Source organism: Pan troglodytes, chromosome 5 (genome assembly GCF_028858775.2).
Source record: "Pan troglodytes isolate AG18354 chromosome 5, NHGRI_mPanTro3-v2.0_pri, whole genome shotgun sequence".
Taxonomy (NCBI): domain Eukaryota; kingdom Metazoa; phylum Chordata; class Mammalia; order Primates; family Hominidae; genus Pan; species Pan troglodytes.
The window spans coordinates 158950739-158975837 of record NC_072403.2 but is presented as its reverse complement, the minus strand read 5'-3'; positions in this window follow the sequence as shown (position 1 = coordinate 158975837).

Below are 25099 nucleotides of genomic sequence, written 5' to 3'. Positions count from 1 at the left end.
CCGAAAATTGTTTAAGTCACTCTTTCTTAGTTCTTCCAAGGATGGTGCATACCTGAATATTCTAGATGCCAAGGAGAGAACTTAATTAATATGCAATGGATGCCCTAGAGTAGTATGAGGACTTAATTCTCTGAGGAACTCCAGGTGAGAAAGGGCCTAAGATGAATGAAGGTGATTGTTAAATGTGACTCTTTGGTATAAAGTTGTTGAATTAAAATTACTTTTACTTTTGTTTTTATTTTTATATTTTTTTCTTATTAATGTTTATTCTGAGGATTTCGGAATATTGTTTTTGAGTTGATTGCACCCCCCATCTCCGTCTCTTTTTTCCCTCTTTCCCTCTTTTTACTTTAGAAGAGTCCTCCAAAGAATTGGCCAATTAGAACTTTCTTCCCTTGCATGGGCCCAGAGTTTTTGTCCGAGGCCTTAATTAGTATAAAATTCTATACTGTTGTGCCAATTTCTATTCTCTGCATTAGATTTAAGAAAAATTTTCATAGCCAGAATCAAAGTTCTGGTCTCTGTCATGGTAAAGATGAAGTATAAATTTGCCCCAGAGAGGTGATTTTTAAGCTCATTTGAGAAAGGAGACTTTCTTTTCAAAGTGACTGATTGTCCAAGGTACACTTCTGTAACAATTTTTTAGGCCTGCAGAGTAAAGGAAGCTTTTTCTTTCTCCCTTCTTTTCTTTTTATTTTTCTTTTTGTAAAGGTTAATGTCTTCAAATGTCTTCCAAACAATGTGCTTTGCGTCTCTTTTTACATTTTTGCAGTTCTGGTTCACTTCTTACTTTGTTGGAGAGGGAGTTAGTGAGTGTCTCGCATAAATAAGTCACTTCTTTTGAGGGCAGTTGAGATGCAGCTTCTGCCCTTCAACTCTGCTATCATGCTTTCTGTCAATCAGAAGTCTTCCTTAGAGAAAGCTTCCAGCTCTTTGTTTCAGGGGCTTCCTGGCACAGGTTAGGAGTAAGTAGTGCTGGTCCACAAAGTTTGGCCTACACGTTGGCATCGTTTTCCTTACAGTTCTCTGCACAGGCCAAGAAATAAAGCTCTTGTGACCTCATTTTAATTGTGCCATACTGATATAAAGAGAAAAGATTCACTCTTTTAGAGAGATGCCTGTTTCTTCATCTAAGCCTTGAATATAAATTTTCCACAAAACATGCCACTATCTAGGGAACTAGAGCCCTATGATTTGTTTGAAATTTGGTTAAAGATACCAAATTTCAGACCCTGAAGAGACAGCATGGTCATCCAAGCAGGATGGTCAGTTTGATCAAAATCAGGAACAATCATGACATATTTCCAGGACTCTTGTTACATGGATCAGACCACATATCCCTCTAATACCATTCAACTGCACATGTTTGTTTAAGAAAAGAAGCAAAAAAGAGGAAGACTTTTGCCAGTTGAGTAAAGCCACTGTTAGAATAGTGACTACAGTTTTCTTAATGATAGAGAAGCAAATGACTTGCTCACATGAAGAAACCGTTGGTCCATTATTAGATGGGGAAGGCTGAGTTCAATGGATTCATCATAGAAATGCTTACACTCCTATGTACAAGCAGTCTGGTTTTATGGGCCTCCTACATGGGTTGTAGGCCTGGCTAAATACAAAATGAAATCCCCTTTTGTTTATCCCCTTGTGTTTATCTCAACAGTTTCTGTGGCCACCATTGCTTTTAGATAAATCTCATTATGTGCTCCGAGCTTCTAAATGAAAAGTTCCTTTCTGCCAGCATACTGAATAAACAGTACTCCTGCTTCTGGAATCCTTGTGAGTTATTCTGTGCATCAAACAGCTGCATCAACTTTATCAGAAATGAGTTTGTTCCCGGGCTGGTATTTCTCAGTGAAGGCCATGTTTAGCATGGCCTTCGTTTTGATAAGCAATGCAGAAAGCTTCATAAAAGCACAACTTCCCAAAGTCTTCTTTCTTTCTAAAGCATGTAAGTTAGATGCTGATTTTCCAAATATTTATAATAGTAAATTATATGCATTTCCCTTTTTGAAATTTTATGCTGCATAACTGTTACCATTAGAAGGACCAATCCTTATTTTGGATCTCACTTTCTTTCAAGTCATCAGGAGTTCCATATAGAAATTGAAATGAGAATCAAGGCTCTTGCTATTAGATTAATTATTCTGAGACCCTACCTGATATATAGATATGAAGTAAATTTTAAATGAAAGACTATATTCAAACATCTCAGTGAAAATGATATTGCCACTATTTTTAATTATTAATGCATAAAAATTTCATCTTATGTCTTTCTTTAATGCATTGGCTTAAAATACTGAAATTACAAACTAAGGGTAATGATATGTTTTGGCTGTGACTCCACTCAAATCTCATCTTGAATTGTAGTTCCCATAATCCCCGTGTGTCATGGGAGGGACCCTGTGGGAGGTAGTTGAATCATGGGGGCAGTTTCCCCCATGCTGTTCTCGTGATAGTGAGTGAGTTCTCAGGAGATCTGATTTTTATTTATTTTATTTTATTTCAAACACAGTCTCACTCTGTCGCCCAGGCTGGAGTGCTCCACCTCCCAGGTTCACGCCATTCTCCTGCCTCAACTCCCGAGTAGCTGGGACTACAGGCGCCCGCCACCACACCCTGATAATTTTTTTGTGTGTGTGTTTTTTTGTTTGTTTTTTGTTTTTTTAGTAGAAATGGGGTTTCACCGTGTTAGCCAGGATGGTCTCGATCTCCTGACCTTGTGATGCACCTACCTTGGCCTCCCAAAGTGCTGGGATTACAGGCTTAGCCATCGCGCCTGGCCAATCTGATGGTTTTATAAGGGACTTTTCCCCCTTTGCTCGGCACTTCTCCTTCCATGTGAAGAAGGACGTATTTGCTTCTCCTTCTGCCATGATTGTAAGTTTCCTGAGGCCTCCCCAGCCCTGCAGAACTGTAAATCAATTGAACCTCTTTTCTTTGTAAATTACCCCATCTCAGGTATGTCTTTATTAGCAATGTGAAAATGGACTAATACAGGTAAATTATTGTGATTTTATTTATAATAACTAGAAGCTATATATTTTTCTTTTTGTGGTTTAAAAAAATATATACAGCCCTGTGGTTCAATCAGAAGCCTGTTACTTTTACATTTCCAAATTTATAATTTACTACACTTATGTGACTCCAGCGAGCATTTATAAGCAGCAAAGATCTTGTACTTAAAAGCACTGAATCATTTTTATCCACAAAAGAACCCTATTAGGGATGTAATGAGATTTTGAAAATAAAAAAAAAAAATGCTCAAGCCATTGACTTATAATGGTTCGCAAAACAGATCACATTAGATGAAAGATGCTTGAATCTTACTTTTCAGTTTCTAGGTTATTATTTGTTCTTCCAGATTTCAGGAGGCAAAGCGAGTGAGAAGACAGGCAGGAAAGGGACACAGGGAGCTTCTGCAGAGATGACAACTCCTCTCCTCTAAAGGGCACTATCATTCCCAAGGGCACCACCAATCCCAAGGCTTCAGTCCCTATGAGACTATGGCTGCTTTTGTGGCATCCATGGGTGAAAACCTGGCCTCAGCTGGCATGGAGGCTCTCAGTCAACAGCTGCTATACCTCCTCTTTTTAGCCGTGCAGCCCAAACTCACCAGGCAATTTTCATGCTTTGGTTCAAGTGCACAAATCAGTGTTTGAAAACATATCAGAACCTTGACCTCTTGCACTCTCATTCGGGTCACTCATGATTTTCAGTGGCTGAAATGATGCAGGATATTTCTCGGCTACTGTGCCAACTGGGGACCTTCATGGCCAGTGATGCATGCCTGCCTGGGCCTCACTTGGCCCTGGGCCTGCCACTGGAGGCACCCCACCCACTTGGCCCACCTATGTTACAGATTGTACCCGTGTTTGGTGGTTCCTGAGCTCTTGTCCCACATCCAAGAAGACTGAGGTTATGCAGACAATTAGAAGGATGAGAATGAGTGGAGAAGAATTTTATTGAGCAACAGAATAGCTCTCAGCAGAGAGGGGATGCAGGGTGGTTTTTCTGTCTGTGTGGCTGGGTCCAGGGCTTTTTATGGATTCAGAATGGAGAGTATGTGCTGATTGGCTTGTGAGTATGCAAAGAAAGGCTAAAGCAAAGGCACCACTCAAAGATGGGCATGGCAGTGTAGAAAATCAATTAGAAAAGGGTAGGTATATGTAAAATAGCTGAAGAGTGGGGTTCAATCAGAGGAAAGTGTGCCAAACGGAAAGACAATTTTTTAATCTGGTCCGTGGATTTGACTTGTAGCTTGCCTTTCAGGCTTTACACTGTCTTCAGCTTGGAGGTGGAGTTTCACTAGGGACCTGCCCCTATCTGCCTAGGCATTTGTCTGCCTCCTGCTGCTATCTATACTTGATGGATGGCTATTGATGAAAAAAAGATCAAGAGTTTGGTGGAGGTATTGACGGAAAAAAAAACTATTGATTAAAAAATGATCAAGAGTTTGGTGGCTAAGCATTTTCACATTCAAAGAGTGATTGAGAAGTCTATCCTGATTTTCTTTTCTTCCTTTCTTATATTCTCACTCAGTTCAGAGAATCTGTGAGTACTGTATAATTCTCTTTAGGATTTGTTTTAGGAAAAAGGCCAAAAATATTGGGATTGAGGTGAGCTTGTAATTGGCGCAAAATATTCTATGCCCATGCAATCTGCCCTCTGCTTTTGTAGTAAAGAAGTTAGTAAATAAAAATGATGACTTCCTGAATACTGATATCATGCATTATCCTATATATTTGCTCTGCATTATCTCTTAGTTCTTGCAAGACTCCTATGATAGCAGCTGCTATTATTATCCCCATTTTAGAGATGAGAAGATGAAGCTTAAGAGAGGTTAAGTAACTTGCTTAGTATCACAGAGCTAGCACATAGTTCTCTTAGGGAAGAAAAAAGCCTATTTTGTTTGGGAAGTTTCACATTAGTATATTTTCTGATTTCATTTTTATTTTGATACTTTCATGAATGTAAACTAGACCATCAATGAATATCGGTCTAGAAGAATCTGAAACTGGACAACAGCATTTGGTCAGTGGACAACTAAATACACCTGCTTGAGATATGATGTTACAAAAACACATCTGTGTCCAGGAAAGCCCAATTAATTAGTCAATAATGATGGAGACACTGGGCATTTCCTAAGGGAGTATTAACCAGCTGGGAGGAGTTAATGGACCAAACCATGCTACAGGTCATTAACTACAGCAGTAATTATTCCTGGAAAATATCTTATTTTGAAGTTAATTCTCTGGCTTGAATATGCATATTTAAAACAGTTTGATTCTTCTTATACTGCATGGACTGAAGAGGCTATAATAAGGGAAAGTCTATTAGTGGCACTGATTGTAGTTTTGTAAAGCAAAATATGAAAAAATTATGTATGCGTAAAAAGGGAAACGTAGATGAGTACTTCAGATTCCATTTTATTTTTATATAAACTGGAATTTATGTATCCTCTCTTTTTTTCCCCACGACTTTGGGAAACATAATACCCTAGAAATAAGATCAAATAAATCTGATTTACCTGTGGAGTGGCAAAGCAGTGCTACCCAAAAAGTATACAATCAGGAGAATAAGGACCAAGGGTGAGGTGGGGCAGGGGAGAGGGGAAATAAAGAGGGAATTGAAAATGTCAGAGTTTCAAAGTAAGTCAGCGAAGGAATTGGCAAAAGGGAAGAAGTTAAGGGAAAAGAAGGAGAAGTATAGGTGACCTCACAGAGTGTTCTAGTCACTTGATATTTTTTCTCCTTTCTCATTTGTAAGCCCCTTACACAGTTTCTATCTTCAATACCTGTTGGTTTCAGGTTTCTCACAGAATCTGTCATCATCCCTTCCACTCTCTTCAAATACCCTGACCCACTCCCCATCACCAGGAACTTCATTTCCATTTCCAATGGAGCCAAGGTTTGAGCACCCCAGGCAGGCTGCTGGTTTGGAACATTTCAAACCAGTGTTGTTTAGATTGAGGGTCCCCAAGCCCTGGGCCATGGACTGGTACTGGTCTGCGGCCTGTTAGGAACCAGACCACACAGCAGGAGGTGAGTGGAGGTTGAGCAAACATTACCGCTTGCGCTCTGCCTCCTATCAGATCAGCTGCGGCATTAGATTCTCATAGCAGCACAAACTCTATTGTCAAATGCACATGGAGGGATCTAGGTTGCACAATCCTTATGAGAATCTAATGCTTGATGATCTAAGGTGGAATAGTTTCATCCCAAAACCATCCCCCTACCCAGTCCGTGGGAAAATTGTCTTCCACGAAACAGGTCCCTGGTGCCAAAAAGGTTGGGGACTACTGGCTTGGATAATTATTAAAGGGAAAGGAGGGACGGATCAACCTTTCTTCCATTATTTTAAGCAATTCAGCTATGGCCCCAGACATGCACACTGCATTCTGCAAAGCAACAGCTCTGCAGATCAGCAGAGCCTCCCCTCCCCTTGTACAAAGAGGTGTAGTAACCGTTTTTTGTTATTACTGTACTAATGCCTCTTATCCCTACCACTCATCAAAAACTCATCTTTGAAACAGTTACCAGAGTTAATTTTCTAAAATAAGAATTTGATCATGTTATGGTAGGCAAAAGAAATAGCATGTTTAAAGCTGTGGGTATATTAAAATAAAAACACATTTTTGGGTAACCTCAAGTAGTTGTCCATGGCTGGATATTGGGTTCGCAGATGAGACCAGAAAGGCACTGGGGGAACTATGGGCCTTCTTGGCAGAGGGAAGAGTGTTTCACTTTTCTCCACCTCAAGAAGGAATTGAATTTGCCTTCCTACCATGTAGAATACTGCAGTTTCCCTGTGAGAAGTTCTAGTAAAACTAATTTTCTCTAGTGACATGCTAATACCTCGTAGAGATTGGTCCCCTGAGAAGCTTTAAGCTGGCTTTCTTTATAATTTTACTAACCAGGAGGGAACTCCCTCATCTTCCATTGTCTCTTTTTTTTGTTTTCAACTCTATTTCCAACTCATCTCTCTTTTTCTCTCTCTTACACAAAAAGTCGATTCTAATTTGTCACCTATGCTCTTAATTTCATCCTTTTCTATATCCTCCAGAACTGTGAGTGATCAATTATAACCTCTCTTTATACAAACACTGTTTATAGTCTGTAAACAGGCTCATTTTTCAAAATGAAAAACAATGTTATTCTTTTGAGCTTGTGCCCCCATAGCCATAATCTTATCTATCTTCTTGTAAAGCCACAGTTTTGGTAACAATAATAATTCATAATGATTATTAAATATTGGCTATGTATCAAGCACTTTAACCTCTATCATTTTATTTTATAGTCATTTGTCATAATAGTCATTTGTAATTAGTGTAGTTTCTATTTTACCCATGGAGAAACTGCCACCTGGAAAGGTTAATTAGGCTTCACAGAAAAGAGGTGTCTGAACTAGGATTTAAAGCCAGATTTGTCTGAATCTAAAGCCTTTTAAACAATAGCAGTATAGTTTCCCGACAAGCCTATGTTTGTTCTTTGCACTTCTGTATTTTTCAGAACCTGAGAGGAGAGTGACATCATCTAGTCACCAATCCCATGGCCACTCTCCAGTCTTTATTGGTCTTAATTATTCTGCAGCACATGGCATCCTGAAGCACTGTTTTCTCGTGGTTTCCACAACACCATTGTGTTCTGGTTATTTCTTATTTTAACCAGTTCTTCTGTCTTCTTTGCTGGCAAGTTTTACTTCTCCTGTCCCATGCATGGTAGCGTTCCTTGGGTTCCAGCTTTGACAAGGATTTCATCTGCTCTCACAGTGCCAACTCCAGCATCCAGAACTGTGGCACCAACTTAGACCTTTCACCTGAATTTCAGCATATTCTTTCTAGCTGCCTACAAGATTCTTGGCTGGGCACAGTGGCTCACGCCTCTAATCCCAGCACTTTGGGAGGCTGAGGCGGGCATATCATGAGGTCAAGAGATTGAGACAATCCTGGCCAACATGGTGAAACCTGTCTCTATTAAAAATACAAAAACTAGCTGGCCGTGGTGGCACGTGCCTGTGGTCCCAGCTACTTGGGAGGCTGAGGCAGGAGAATCGCTTGAACCTGGGAGGTGGAGGTTGCAGTGAGCCGAGATAGAGATTGTACCACTGCACTCCAGCCGGGCGATGGAGGGAGACTCCATCTCAAAAAAAAAAAAAAAAAAAAAGAGAAAGAAAAGAAAAAAGATTCTTACACATGGACATTTCACACAGAAACTGAAACTGAAAATGCAACAGCTAGGAGGTTGAACCCATTATCTTCTTCCCAGAACTGCCTTTTTCTTTTTTTTGGTGAATGGAAATAGCATCCTCCTCTTACTACATTTCGAGCTCTGTTGGCTTCCTAGACTCCTTCTTGGTCTCCGCAACTAACAAATATGTTCCATATCTTTGCTATTTTTTTTCTGTATCCATTTCCTTACTATATGTTTTATATCTACGAATTTTACACCCTCCTCTGTACTTTTTCAGACTTTTGTCATCTTTCTCCTGATCCATTGTTGTGGTCTTCCTCCAGAATCCTGTACCCCTTATCCCTACCACCCATCAAAAACTCACCTTTGAATCAGTTACAGAATTAATCTTCAAAAATAAGAATTTGATCATATTATGGTAGGGAAAATAAATAGCATGTTTAAAGCTGTGGGTGTATTATAATCAAGACACATTTTGGGGTAACCTCAGGGAGTTGTCTATGGCTGGATATTGGGTTCTGCAGATGAGGCCAGAAAGGCACTAGGGGAATGAATCAAGACGTCTCCGACACCACTCTCTAAATAGGGGGTCAGCAAATGTTTCCTTTTTTTTTTTTTTTTTTCTGAGACAGAGTCTCGTGCTGTCACCAGGCTAGAATGCAGTGGTGCGATCTCAGCTCACTGCAACCTCCGCCTCCCAGGTTCAAGTGATTCTCCTGCCTCAGCCTCCCGAGTAGCTGGGACTACAGGCACTTGCCACCATGCCCAGGTAATTTTTGTATTTTTAGTAGAGATGGAGTTTCACCATGTTGGCCAGGATGGTCTCAATCTCTTAACCTCGTGACCCGCCTGCCTAGGCCTCCCAAAGTGTTGGGATTATAGGCATGAGCCACCACGCCCGGCCAGCAAATGTTTCCTTTTAAGTGGGGCTTTGTGGGCCACGTACAATTTCTGTCCCATCTCATCTTATTTTCTCCATCCTTTAAGATGTGAGGAGCATTCTTAGCTGCACACCTTGCACAAACAGGTCATGGGCTAGATTTGGCCAGTAGGCCTTAGTTTACTAACTCCTGCTCTAGAGATTGGATATCATCTGTGGTGGTTAGTAGGCAATGAATGGTTTTCGGCAGGGAGTGCACCAATCAGAAGGGAACTGAACTTTCAGGTGAGACAGAGTGACACAAGGCCCTGCTCTATTTGGAACACTTTACTTTTCCTCTAAAGTGGTGATAGTGGAAGCCATGGGGTGGTGACCCCTCTGGCATCTTCAGCTCCCAGCACTTTCTCCAGCCAACCCAACCCACAAGGGAAGGGAACTGGACACTGTCTTAGTATAGATGAAGAAGTTGTTGATGCTGGGAAGTTCAAGGAATGCTTCCCAGTGGCAATGAGTCATTTAGTAGAAACTTATGAGAACAAGAGTTAAGAAGTTATACAAAAGGCAGAAGTAATGGTAGTTGTAAAGGTTCACAGGCACTAATGACCATGACTTGTCACTTTGGACTGATTTATTTTTAGCCACTTGAAACACCTAAGGAGATACTTAGTAGAATGCACCATACTGGGATATTTTCCTGTTGGCACTGAGAGAGATCAATGAGGAATCTGTCCTCACTGTCTTTGGGTGAGCATGCTATTACCCACTTCATTGGAATGCACTTGCTTTTTCCTAGAGTGTGGAACTCTCAATGTTAGTATTGTAAAAGGCAAAGTAATGTCCTTGAGCTATAACAATGAATACCTTGAGCTGTAACAATGAATGAAAGCAGAGGTTCTCACACTCTGCTTTCATTGAATGGGGTCTCGGTAGATGTATGTTGAGTGAATAACACATAAATTCTGGAGTGGATGCTCATGGTGGATCTTGGTGTTCAGAATGCCTTGGCAGTTTGTCGCTGGGCTATATGGATTTATTCTTCTCTAAGTTGATTCTAGTGAGTTTGAAACGTCTTGTGATGCCACTAGGGAACCATATTTACAAAACTCATATTCAGTGTAGCCTTCTACCACTTTTGGTGGTTACCTTAATGAACGTTTCTAATATACATATGTTATATATAGAAACTCATGCTCTATTGCTCTTATTTATATACTATCATAAAAAGATGAACTTTAAATTCTATACTGAGAATTTCTCTAAATTTTATGTGTATTTCCTTAGGGGATGCAAAGTAAAATTCTGTTTTGGGGTGTTCTGAATATGCTGGATTATCTCTATTATTTTTTATTTATTTAAATTTTTTAGAGGTAGAGTTTTGCTGTGTTGCCCAGGCTGGTCTTAAACTCTTGGCCTCAAGTGATCCTCCTGCCTCAGCCTCCTGAGTAGTTGAGACTATTAGCACATGCTACCATGCCTGGCTTATTATTTTTTATTGAGTCATAATTTATAAACCACAAAATACGTTTATGGAGTGGTTTTCCTTCAACTGATTCCTGGCAGAGCATTATTATTATCATATTTTTCATTTGTACTGACTTTTGTCGTTTATAAACCATTTTACCCACATGGTCTCATCTGACCTTGCCGCAGGTACTGTTTCATGAATCTTACATGCCATAGCTTATAAATGCACCTTTAAAAATGTACCACTATGAAAGCAAAAAATAATTCTACTTAACCATGACAAAATACTTTGAGTCACTTATAAAATTTATTTTATGCCTCTTATAAATGTGCTTTGAATCTTCCCTTCAGCCATAGATGAATTCCCTAATTATTCCATGTGACTTATGACTTGAAGTGCCTCAAATAGGTGCATTATTATAGCAAATAGGTAAAAGAACTAGGTAATAGATCAAGGAAATTTACCTTGTTGCTACATCCCACATTAAATTCCTGAGTTCTCAGTCTGGAGGCTTCCATACCCAGGTTCAGCAGAGAGACGGCTTGAAACAAAGAGACTATGCATATAGCTAGGAAGAACTCTGGAGGTGGTGACAGAGACATTACCAAGTTCTCACCTTAGCAATTCCTTAGCTTTATACTTCTGGAATACCAGGGCAGCCCTAAGCAGCAGCTTGGTTCCAAACACTGATGTGGATTATTGAAAGCAACCATGCATGGTGATATGCACCTCAATTTCAGTTGCTAATATGGAAAGAGATGTGCATCTAATAACCACCAAGGGTATTTTATTACCATTATGTAAATGAGGAAATCTAGTTGCAGGGGTTTACTAGTAGCTGAAAGAGGCAGTACCAGGAATTACGGTTGGTCTTTCCAAGGTAAATTCTATGCTCATTAGTCTCTGCCATAACTTCCTCATATGTTCAGGCTATTGATCTGAAAGGTAAATTCAGTTTTCAAAGAGAAGACCAATAAAATTTGCTTGGATCTTTTGGAAATTCCTTGCTTTTTTTTTTCCCCCGTAAATCACTCCTCAAGAAATTCTAACCTATAAGACTCAGCTTAAAACACTCAAATGGATGAGGACATGGAAAGTCATTTTCTTTGAGCCTTTTCACATCTTTCAAAACTTACTTGAACCAATGCTGTGTGCATGTGATGATACCATCCCACAGCTAAAAACAGTCTATTTCAGTGCTGCCTGAAATTGACAGAAAATGAAAAAAATCCCATATAATGACAACCACTTAGAAGTCTCTGTCCTCTAGGAATCAAAGGACTCAGCAGCATGTCACAGAGGAGGATTGAATCACAAATGAAGTCGATTTAGAGGTACCTCTTTAAAGTAATGATGAAGCACTGATTTTTCTAATGTGTCCCCCAGCACCGGTGATAGTAAGTCGCTTCTAATTACCTTTTCCTTTCTGGGCTATATATAGATAAATGCTTGGGATATTAAAATGCCTTGTGGGCTGGTTATTTAACTGCTACAGAATTGATTTCATGAAGGAAAGAAAAACAGATTAGATCCTAAGATGTAAATGTGAGACTTGACAGACTGCAGTGTGTGCTCAAGTCTATCAATAGAACTGCCAGCCCCCAGTCTCTAGCTGGCTATGATGGATCCTTGCAGCACAAGAAGAACACATTTGACAATTACAAGAGCAAATGCAACTGTCCTCCCCTCCAAAATAACAAGCAATGGTGCATTTTTGTGTTCTCATTTCTCATGCCATCTAGTGTATTATATACATTATCAAAATAATTTTAAATTAGAATGGCTTCCCTGTTTGCTTATGAAGCCTTCATGCTTCCCTTTTGCTCTTTTTTCTTTGTTTATTCTTTACTTCAATATCACAGGTGGTGGTGGTATGCTCTATTTTGGACACTAGAGAAGTAGGTTTCGTATTTTTTCTGTGTCTCATGACTACAAACTAGGAAACATAAAATACATTTTCTCTGATCTTGCTTCAGAGAAATCTTGCCATTTCAGATGAGATACCCACATAACAGAAAACATCAGGCTTAATATTACTTTAAAATTCATTTACCTAACAATTATTTGTTTAGCAAATGTCAGCTTAGTATTTACATTGTGTCAGGCACTGCTGTGTGTGCTGTGGATTCAGTGATGCATAAGACAAAGTCCTTGCTCTCACTTTCCCTCCTCTCTAGATGGGAAACACACCAAGAGCAGAAATGTAACAGATTCCCCCCAACTTATGATGGGGCAATGTCCCAATAACCCACTGTAAGTTGAAATGTAAGTAAAAATGCATTTAATGCTTGGGCAAAATCATCTAACACAAAACCTATTTTATTATAAAATATTGAATATCTCATGTGATTTGTTGAATACTCTACTGAAAGTGAAAAACAGTATGGCTGCATGAGTACCTGATGCACAATTTCTACTGAATGTGTATGGCTTTCAACTCCATTGTAAAGTCGAAAAATCTGAAGTCAAGCCGTAGTAAGTCGGAGGCAGTCTGCATTAGGTCATGACAAGTGCAATTAAGGTATATTTTATTAATATATTTTCAGGTATATTTTTCTTTATTGCAATTATGAAGGTAGGGTAGCATATTAATCTTCTTGAACTGCCATAACAAAATATCATAAACCGAGTGGCTGAAACAACAGAAATTTATTTATCCCCATTCTGCAGGCTAAGAATTCCAAGATCAAGGTGCTAGCAAGGTGGGTTTCATTCTAAGGTTTCTTCTTTTGGCTTGTTGTTGGCTGCCTTTTCTCAGCATTTTCTGAGAAACCGTTTTTTTGTTTGCTTCCAGAGAGACAGAGAAAGAGGGAGAGAACTCTCTAGTGTCTCTGCTTATAAGGACATTAATTCTGGCCGGGCGCGATGGCTCATGCCTGTAATCCCAGCACTTTGGGAGGCCGAGGCGGGTGGATCACTAGGTCAGGAGATCGAGACCATCCTGGCTAACACGGTGAAACCCCGTCTGTATTAAAAGCACAAAAAAATTAGCTGGACGTGGTGGCGGGCGCCTGTAGTCCCAGCTACTTGGGAGGCTGAGGCAGTAGAATGGCGTGAACCTGGGAGGCGGAGCTTGCAGTGAGCCGAGACCGCACCACTGCACTCCAGCCTGGGTGACAGAGCGAAACTCCATCTCAAAAAAAAAAAAAAACACAAAACAAAATTTAAAAAAACACCTGCATATGCTCATATTGTTATGGAGACAGGGTCTTGCTATGTTGCCCAGGCCAGTTTTGAACTCCTGGTTTCAAATGATCCTCTTGCTTCAGCCTCTCAAAGTGTTGGGATTATAGGCTTGAGCCACTGTGTTCTGCCTATCAACATGTGGAAAGCATGTGTGTAAATAGATAGCATAAAGGTAAACTTAGGCTATAAACCCTTTAACATTTCTAACAAAGTAAGGTCTGAATTAACGGCATTTTCCTTAATCAATTTCTTTGCAAAGTGTTGAGATATATGCTAGTCAACCAGCTATGTTCTTTACATCTGTGCAACACCTCATAACCACATACTCCAAAAGAATGAGGGAGACTTTGTTTTTCCCTTTCTTTTTTAAGCTATAGTAAAGTTCCACATTTTCTGCCTAAATGGAGGAAATTAGATGAGACTCTAAAGTGGAATTCACAGAGATGTGGGAAAGGTTTCTTACAATGCCTAAAAGATGGTTAAAGATTAGGGAGAATGACCTTGTAGGGAAAAGTTCAATGAGCACAGAAAAGTTCAATGATTCAGGAAGAGCAGTGTGGACAGAGCCCAGTGGCCTCCGAGGTCCTGCAGACAGCTTGGCAGAAGCTGATTAGATGATCTGGATTTAGGGTGATTTTCCAGGTCTAGGAAGGGAAATGTCCACCAGCCACCCATGAAAAACAGCTAGTGCCTAAACATATGGGAACATTTCTGGCCTAGTTTTTTTCATTGCCTAATGTGCTGGGCTTACAGTAATGTATTTCATAATACCCATGCGCCTGGGATATTTTGGGTATTAGGCATGAGGGGGATGAAAAGGTTTCTAAAGTGACTCACTTCTTTTGCTTTGTAAATATTTCTTTGGAAGTTTAACCTTAATATTCATTCAAAAATTTGTAAATGATTACCAATAAACTGTATTTCTTACAGTTGATATTTAAATGCTCTCACTCTGTATTTAATTAACATCAGCTGGGCAGTTAGAATTGAAACAAAAAATCTGACTTCTTGATTTGTAGAAATTCAAATCCCATAGACAAAATTTCCATCTATCTCTATATAATGATGAGTGAAATATAAATATATTTACCAAGGACAGCTATATTGTGAATGTGTTTTAAAAATTAAAAATGTTCTAATTGGTGGCCTTTTCCCTATCAGGACTTTCTATTTTGGAGTTGAAATAGTAGGTGTTATTCAATGAAATAAATATGTAAGAAGATATATTAAATATTGAGTACTTTTCTCCCCTTCAAAAATTAGATACTGCTAATACTACAGCTATAAAGCTCATGGTAACCTTTGGATAAAATATTGGAATTACATGGTTAAATGCCAGTTCTTGTGCCCCTGTAGTCTAGGGCTGCCAAAGTCTAGGCTATGGAGTGAGATGGCCAGTTCTTGAAGAGAAAATGGGAGTAGTGGGGCTGGACTATGCTTTCAAAATTTCTCCTAAAAAACAATGGGATTTATATTTTTCTCCCTTGAGGGAGTGAAGAGGAGAAGAGAGGCCAGGAGTGCCCCATGAGGGCAGCACCCTCCATATGGAAAGAAATACTAAGGGTGGGCAGAAGCAACCTCTCCCAAGAGGAGGAAATCTTTCTGCCCGCAGTTTATGAATTGCACTTGGGCTGTGCTGAAGAGTAATGAAATTATGAGGTCATTCAGCCTTGGTGGTATTCAAAGAAAGACACAATCTAACAAATGGATTCCTAACATCAGGGATGCAGTGACTTCTCCTTCACAGAAGAATTACCTATGGAAGGCATCAAATTTTATTTCACAGAGGTTGAATCCTGATGAACAGGAAGGATACTCCAAGTACTGACGGTTTTGCCTGGAGGCCGTCATTCCAGCTTGCACAGACTTTGAATGCATCAGCTGTACCAGATGCATTTGTTTTTCGCTTGGTCATTAGATTTTATATTACTGCAGAGAAAAATAAAATAAAAATCATTTCAGAAGAAGCTTATTAGGCTGACATTTTTGTTATGAGTAGCCTACTTTTTACTAAATATGAATTTAAATCATTGTAAAAAAGAAGAAATATTCTGGTGACTTCCCGTACAGGGCTAAAAGCCCTCTACTCTCCCTCTTTTATTTTTTTTTAAAGGAAAGTGAACATATTTAGTTTAGGAGATAACAGCTGCAATACATTAAAGATTGATATGTACCCTCCGTTTTTCACATTCATGACAGTGTTGATCAGGCCAGTTAGCTCAATTCTGAAGAATAGTTTTCCCCCTTATATTTACTATTCACATGCTTGTGTTTTCACCATAGGTTTTATTCTCATCTCATACAGCTGTCTTAGAATGTGTCTCACTGGTCATAGGAGGATAAAAAAGGAGGAACAAGAAGGCATTATTGTGTAATAGAAAAGCATGAGACTTGGAGTTAGTTGAGAAAGGAAAGAGAAATGGACAGGTGCCCCCACACTATGCCAAGCATCTTCCTATCATTTATCTTATTTAAAAGCATGTGAGTCTTATAGGCAGGGGTTGCTACCATTGAGGCTAAGAGGTCTCCACTGATTTGCTCTGGGCCACAGTAGGTATCAGGATCCAAATCCACCTTAATCAGCTTCTAGAGTCAGGGCTTGTTCCACCTGCTACACTGCATCTCAGGGGCTGAGTTCTGTTTAGCAAGCCTATGAGCATTTCTATAAAGTAGGAATAAGTACTAACATCAGATTACTATTGTTAAAATAGTATATCGCGATATATGTGTTGTGCTTTGTAAACTCTAAAATGCCAAACAATGGAGATGAGGTATTGTGGATGTATTATTGAAAATTTAGCATGCATGACTTTTTTTTTTTTTTTTTTTTTGAGACAGAGTCTTGCTCTGTCACCCAGGCTGGAGTGCAGTGGTGCAATCTCGGCTCACCGCAACCTCTGCCTCCCGGGTTCAAGTGATTCTCCTGCCTCAGCCTCCTGACTATCTGGGACTACAGACACGTGCCACCACACCCAGCTATTTTTTTTTTTTTTTTTTTAGTAGAGACGGGGTTTCACCATGTTGGTCAGGCTGGTCTTAAACTGGGGAAGGTAACTTAAAATACTTATGCCTCCAATGTGGTATAGTTCACTAGAGCCATCTTCATAACAAAAACAGAAAATCATAATTAAGACGCATATTATTGCCGATAGCAATTTGTGCATAGAAAGCTAGAATCACTAAGAGGAGAACCTCTGAAGCAACTATGATGCTTCCAATTGACTTGAAAACCATTGTGTACACAAGTATGGTTTTCATAGGTGGAACACGTGGCCACAGCATAGGAAAATATTAGTATGATTAAAATGTAGCAAGAGCAGAGAAATGTCAGTGGGTGGTGTTAAATATAAGATTTTTTTCTAGGTACTGTCAGGGAAAATCTTGTGCTTACTACTTTCCTAAAAAGAAAGAGGAGAGTAAGTGGGGGAAAACACACACATACTTTTACCCTTCAAAGATGTATCCCTTCATTCATACATAGTAATCAGACACCACCGACTATTTCTGGCTCACAATCATTTGCAAATTGCCTGGCTACCACTCACCTTGTTTCATCCTTGCCTACACATTCGTCAGCCATCAGAACCACCTACAACGGCTTCCACTCAGAATAGCATGGTTACTAACAAATCCCCTCAAAGGGAAAATGAATGTGTGCAGTCGGGTGACACCCTTCCTTTTTCCTTCTTCTTCCCCATGGCTGGGGCCCACTTGGCACTAAGCGTCCTTCTGTCCAGATGGTGCACTCTTTTCTGCTCCTGCTTTATCACATTCTCTGCCAAAGCACCGAGTGCCAGTTTTCCGGTGAGAATCTGCTTGCAGAAAGTTAGCTGCCTAGGTTATGTCACCGCCTTTGTAGTTTACTGGGGTTACAGTGAGACAATGGCTAGGAACAGAGAAGAGAAAGGAGGTAGGCAGAGATGGAGTTTGTACAAAAAAGAAAATTACTAGAGAAATAGAATGCATTCACTCACTTGTGTGAACTTTATTAAGTTATTTTGACTCTCTGGACTTCAGTTGTCTCATCTCTAAAATGAAGGAGTTGAACTGGATGATATCTATTGCCTCTCACCTCTTAACATTCTACAGGCTTGTGGCTATTTAGCTTATATCGCTTCAGATGATGCATAGGAGGGAGCTCCATTGTGCTGAAAACCTTTTACATGAAAGTGATGACTATATTATGGCCAGCCGGCAATTTGGGGGAGGAATAAATAAGTTTCAGATAAGTGTGGGTGGTAGCTTCTTTATAGCAAAACTAGGTCTGCCTGATGAAACATTTCAGTGAGGTCCTAATTTCAGACTGTCGTGTTCTTCAATGTGGAGAAGGGTTTTCTACGCAGGTGCAGGTTTCTTGTGATGTAGATAATTAGTCTGGTGTTGCTGATGCAGGAAAGGATGATTTACTGGGTTTTTACTGTAATTTTGGTTTCAGGGACATAGTGGTAAACAATTTTGAGCCTAATAGCCATACAGCAGGCTGTGCAATGGCTCACACCAGCAGACTACAGGCAATCTTTCCACTAGAGTGCCAGATTATGGCTACCTGCCTTTCAAATATTTTTGCTGACGTGGAGACCATTCTGAAAGGCTTTCAGAGGGGTCTGACTTCACCCTGTTTCCTACTGTGGCCATCAGAGAGCTGTGAGATCACTACTCAGGAGCTCTGGACAGTTTCTGGAGCTGTCCAGGATTCCAAGATTCCAGGGAAAAGTCTCCAGCATTTTTACAGGACTCCGGGCTCTCACTCAACTCCATGCTCTGCTGTGTGGCTATAAATGTTTCTTTGTAGATTCTGTTATATACTATGTAGAAATAAAGAAGAATGCTTGAGGTAAAAAAGAATACTGCTGTTTCGATATTGAGCTTTCACACATCTGAATTATGAGTCATTCCTACATCAATATGTTCTAATAACTATTTTGAATATGTAATAACTACATATTATGTGATGTCCCCACCTTTGTTTCCTATTAAAGTTTCTGCTTGGGGGGTATGGGTAGAACTTGACAGAAAAACAGGGTGTTTTTTTCTTTTTAAGTATGCTGGGGTTCTGCATACAATTTTGTATTAAAATGGGTGGTGGTCTTTTGTTTCCTATACTTTTCATTTGATACATATTTATTTTTCCTTGTGGCACATACCCTGGCGTGCACAAGAACAACTCAGATCACAAGAATTATATATAACCCAGAGCTGGGGAAATTTTAGTATTAAAAGTATATTAGTCTGCTCAGACTGCCACAACAAAATGCCATAGACTAGGTGGCTTAAATAACAGAAATTTGTTTTCTCACAGTTCTGGAGGCTCAAAGTCCAAGATCAGGGTTCTAGCCAATTCCGTTTCTGGTGAGGGCTCTCTTCCTGGCTTACATACAACTACCGCCTTCCTATGTCCTCATATGGCCTTTTCTCAGTGTATGCTTGTTGGGAGAGAGTGCACGCTCTGGTGTCTCTTCTTATAATGATGCTAATCCTATTACATCAGGGCCCTACCCTTATGGCCTCATTTAACCTTGATGACTTCCTTTGAGGCCCCATCTTCAAATACAGTCATGCTGGGGGTTAAGGCTTGAATATATGAATTTTGGTGGGATGCAGACATTCAGTTCATAACAAGAAGTACACTTCTCAGGGGAAGTAGCGTAGGGTTGAAGATGGCACAGTTTAGTGGCTAAAGAGTATGGTCTTTGGAGTCAGTTACATCCTAGTTTGATTTCTTGTTTTACCACTTACTGTGTGATCTTGGGTGAATTCATTCACCAAATATTGTTTTAGTATCTACTGGGTGTTATTTGAGGAGTTGGTATAGAGTTGTAAATATGACAAAAGTAACAATACTGTTCATGGAAATCCTTAGAAGAGTAGATGGAGCATGGGAAGTATTCAGCAAATGCTAGTTTCCAAAATTTTTTGGTTAGTTCAGGCCTAGTAGAAATAGGTTCTATTTTGTTTACAATCCCTTGGATTTCCCAGGAATTGAGTCAACTCCCAGTGGGACTATGCTTTAGCAAACATTGTACAGTTTCTACAAGGAGAGTGGTTATCCCTGAGGTGTATGCCTGTACTTGTGTATATGAGAAGGCATGTGTTCAGGTGGGGAGAAGGAAGGCTGGTCACAGATGGCAGGGACAATAGAGCTGGATGTAAGCAGAGACTAAAAAGTCCCATTGTGCACTGACTGATGGGGCTTAGTCATTACAGATTGTGCTATAGGAGAATTTGTTCCCTGATGGTCTCTTGAAGTCACCCATTGTCTCTGAAATTCTTTCAGGTGAAAGGTGAGCCACAGGAGGTTCTTCTATTGGAGATTCTGCCTGGATTTTCCCAGTCTATCTTAGGGAGTCTCTCCAATTCTGAGGTCATGTAGATTTCTTTTCCCGCCTCAATCAACAGATGCATATGCTCATGTGCACACACTTGTGTGGACATATTCGAATATGTACACATACACACACATACTTTTAAAAACTTACGATAGAGGTTTTTTAGGTGTAAGAGCATTGAGGGTATAAATATTACAATCAACTCTGTTTTCTGCTAAGGGAAAGAAATGATTCAGCAGCATCCTCTTGCTGTTTAGAATCACAGATAACATCTTTTAATTCTTTATTGATTTTAAAATTAATTTGTTATCATAACAATCTAAAGGTGTCTTAAAAGCTGTCCTCTAGAATCTAATCATACTTCAAGTACAACCACTGACTTAGAGTTTTCTCAATCACTTGAAGGTTTTCTAACCTCCAAAATTAATTCTGGTGGCATCAGAATGCTGTAGAAAGGGCATCGGGCTGAGGGAGACCGGAGGAATTGGAGGGACTCTAGTCCTCCATCTGCCCCAAGCCAGGAAGGACCTTGAGAAAGTCACCAACAGATTCCCTTAGAAGCAGACTCTAGTCTTCCAGTTTAATTAATCTCCCTGGGACTTAATATTCCTATTTGCAAAATGAAGGTGTTAGAGTAGATGAGCTCAAATGCTCTTTCCAGTTGATCCTTAAAAGTGGCCAGACTGAAATGTCACAGACATTATGCTTTATGTGCATTATCACATTTGATTTCCTCATGACACTTGTCACTCACATTATCCTCATTTTGCAGACAAGGAAACCAAAGCCTAGAGAAGTTAAGAAATTTGCCCTGAGATCCTACGGCAAGTAAGTGATAGTCATCCTCAGACTGCATTCATAAGCATTACATGATCTTGTTCAATAAACTAAAATAGCCCTTGTTTGTCCAGACCTGAGCTTGGCTGTAAGAGGACGTGATTAAACATAAGACAATTTTCTGCATTCTTGTGTGTCCAAGTCAGATTTGGGAAACAGAAAAGAAACAAACATACAAAAAGCATACTTGAAAGTGATTAGGTTTTTAACTGCTGTCTAAACAATAATTTGGCAAAGGAAGAGAGAAATTTGGGCTTGAAGTCTTCAACATGGGTATGGGATTAGGGGGTGGTCTTCAACCATGGGTAGGATTTGAATAAACAAGGGATTTACAGGAGAGCGCTACAGAATGTGAACATAACAAGAGAAAAGGTGAGACAGAAGTTGTGTCTAGTACAGATAGTAGCTGGGCTTTCTGTGAGTTGTGGAGGTCTGTGTTATGAAATTAACTTGGAAAGATATAGGGCTGGTCTAGGGATGAGATGGTGGGAATCTAGGGAGATCATTCCAAGTGACAACTAAAGGACAAAAGTAGATTTAGGGACAGTTAAGTTATAGGGGATGCAAGAAAAGGAAATGTCAAAGATGACTCAAGATTTTTTCCCTGGATTTCTAAGAAATGTTAATATTGCCATACTGCTGTGTGTAAGACATAAGAAAGGATTTTGGGGTGAAGAAAAAGCAGGAAGATAGATAGAACTTTCTGGGAGCTGGAACTTACAGTGGAAAGAGACATATGAAGAATGGGAATATTTTATATTCTTATTTAGAGGAGTGTGTGTGTGTTGTGTGTGTGTGTGTGTTGTTTGTGTGTATGTTGCTTCTGTCTTTCCAAAACTTTTGTAAAGTCTGCTTTACATACAAAGGATTTTGGAATGCTCCTTTTTGTTTCTTTTATTTTTGTTTTTGGTGGAAATCAAGGAAAGGGGCTATATTACTCATATGGTAGATTGATATTGTGCAGAACAGGAACAGTTTGTGGAGATACTGAGTTAATTTAGCTAGGTTTTGGAGCCAGATGGAGCATGAGAACCTACCCTTCCCAAACCAAATACACATCCCTACCTCACCCCTGCCCCTCTTAACATTTGCATTAGACTCTCAATAGGGTATGGAATGGGAATTAGTTCAATTTTACCAAGACCTAAGGAAAAGGATGAAGCACTCAGCTGATGAATGTGTTAGATATAGAACTGTAATCAAGAAAAGTAGACAGCAAAGCCATATCTATGAAAAGCAATCTAAATGAAGTAAAACAGTTCTAATCCTATGAGATCCATTCATAGCATGATTATTAATAAGTTGGTTTACTTAAATGATCTTTTATGTCCCTTTAAACAAAGCCTTTGGAACTTTAAAAAGTAAAGAAGCTAGGATAAGCTCAAGGTTTTCTAATGCATATTCTGCCAGGTTTTCAGGGAAGTATATATTTGGCAGTTGACATTTATTGAGTACCAGTTACAATTAAGGCATTACACTTTGTCTTGTGGGAATATACAAAAGAATCATGTCTCTGCCTTTGCAATCTAGGGTTTACTTCACACGTGGTGATCCTTTTCTATTGACAGAGAAGGTATTAACTTGGAATTTTATGTTTTGAAAGGAAGTTAGATGACTATACTACTCTTTCCAAGTCTGCAATGCTTTTTTTTTTTTTAAACAAGGGATATTCCAGTATTCCAGCAGCATCCTTTGTCCTCTGTTTCTAACTTGAATCTCAGCAAATGTTGAGAACATTCTAGAAAAATCAGAGCTAGTAGTGCTTATAGTGATTAGAACTTGAGTGTGTGTGTGTGTGTGTGTGTGTGTGTATTGGGGAGAAAGAAGGAGAGGAAGGAGGGGCATAAAAAATTAGTATAGAAAATTGAGAGATGACAATTGGAATTTTCAAATAGAATGAAATATTTATAGGTCTTAAACATTTTAAACTGATTTAGAAAACTGGAAACATTACTAAATCAAATTTAGGTTTGCAAGCTATTGAGTTGTGTCCCATACTTAATTTTAAAACATTTTCTTGGCCGGGGGCGGTGGCTCACACCTGTAATCCCGGCACTTTGAGAGGCCGAGGCAGGCAGATCACCTGAGGTCAGGAGTTTGAGACCAGCCTGGCCAACATGGTGAAACCCCATCTCTACTAAAAATACAAAAATTAGCCAGGTGTGGTGGCATGCACCTGTAATCCCAGCTACTCGGGAGGCTGAGGCGGGAGAATCATTTGAACCCTGGAGGCGGAGGTTACAGTGAACTGAAATTGCACCATTGCACTCCAGCCTGGGCAAAAAGAGTGAGACTCCGTCTCAAAAAAAAAAATTATTTTCTCCATTTCCATTTGTCCAAATGATACATTCAGTATAAGTCAGCTGTATAATTTCATTCACAGAATAAAAGTATCATAGACCGGCATAAAATTGTGTATCTAGTGTGACCATCATCTCTATGACTTTTTCACTCATTCTAAACCTTCAAGAAGGAGAAACGTCTCCTTCAGTGGATCCCAGGATATCATTGGAAAGCTTGGACTATGTAAAAGATCCTGAATTGAGTTGAAATTTGTCTTCCTGGAGTTTCCATTTATTTATGCCAATTGGTAACTTAGAAACACAAACAAAATAGGATAAGCTCCTTCATAATACAGCTATGAAAAGTTTGAAGCTTTCTACCATGTCAAACCCATCTCCATTCACCTCTTCTGCATGTTTCCTCTTCTCCAGGCTGAGCATCTGCATTTCATTCTTCCTTCCTTTGTCCGGTATGACTTGAAGTTCTGTCATTGACTAAAAAATATCCAATATGCCCATATTCTTGTTGGTGATCACTTAAATGATGTTTTTTGTCCCTTTAAACAAATCCTAAGGTGACCTAGGAATGCCTCACTGAGGAGATAAGTCTTAAGTAAAGACTTAGGAACATGAAGGAATGAGTTTGTGGATATTTGGAGAAAGAGAGTTCCAGACAGACGAAAGAGCAAGTTCAAAGGCCTTGAGGTGGGGCAAGGCTGGTATGTTAAGAAAATGAAAACAAAATAGCAAGGAGGCTAGTGTGGTGGAAAAGGAAAAGCTAGAGCAGAATTAGGAGATGAAGTCACAATGGGGTTAGATCATTAAGAACTTTGGCTATGAACCTGAGAGCAATGAGGAACTGTTGGAACATTTGGAGCAGAGGAGTGACTTGATATTGCTTTTAGCAGAAACACTCCGGTTGCTAGTGCTGGTGTTGATTAGATAGAAAGTGAAGCAGGAGGACCAGTTAGGAGACTACCACAACAGTGTAGGCAAGACATGATGGTGGCATGTGGACTGGCATAGCAGTGGAATCTGTGAGAAACAGTTGAATTCTGGATATAATTTGAAGCTAGAGCTGATAAGATTTGCTAGTGAATCAGAAGTGGGTTGTGAAGGAAAAAAATGGTGTCAAGGATAACTGCAAGACTTTCAGCCTGAGTCGCCATTTACTGAGCTGAGAAGGGTGGGTATAGGGAGTGAGGAGCAGGTTGATGGGGGATGATAAGGAGTTCAGCTTTGGATCTATCAAGTTCGAGCTGCCCATCGCCACATGAGTGGAGGTCTGGGTTGGAGATAAACTTGTGAGAATTATCTGCACGGAGATGGGATTTAAATAGAGGTGCTTGAAGGTTATCACCAAAAGGGAGAGAGTAATGTAAGAGTAGAGAAGATAGTTGTGAGGGCTCCTAGGTAGTTGACCCATACAGAACTGGGCAGACTGCTTCCTCTCCTCCTACGTATCCACTTGGACTAAAGCCCCTTAAGATCACTTTAGTCTTCTGGCAGCTCTACCATAGTGTGGACTTGTACTGAGCTTTCTGTTTCTGACTTTCCCAGCCTACTCTCTGAGTCTTTTTCCTGTGTGCTACTCCTAACCTGCATCCTCCTCCATCCCTCCACCTCCGGGTTATATCCACTGTGCAGAGGCTGGTGGACCCCCACTAAAATTCAGTTTGGATGTCAAGACTGATAATGCTATACTCCAACCCCAAGGGTATGAAAAGATTTATTACTTACAAAATAGAAGTCTCAGAAATCAGGATGGGCTTCTCAAGGAAAGGATACTGGCTCCATATTTATATTGTGGAAGGAGGTCGGAGCTGGGTCAAAGTACCCACGTGTGGGGAAGGGCTTGTGTGGTTTGTATCTCCTGCAGGAGCCAAAGAAGGAAACACCCAGGCTGTTGTAAAAGCTTTCCCAGAGGTGGGGCA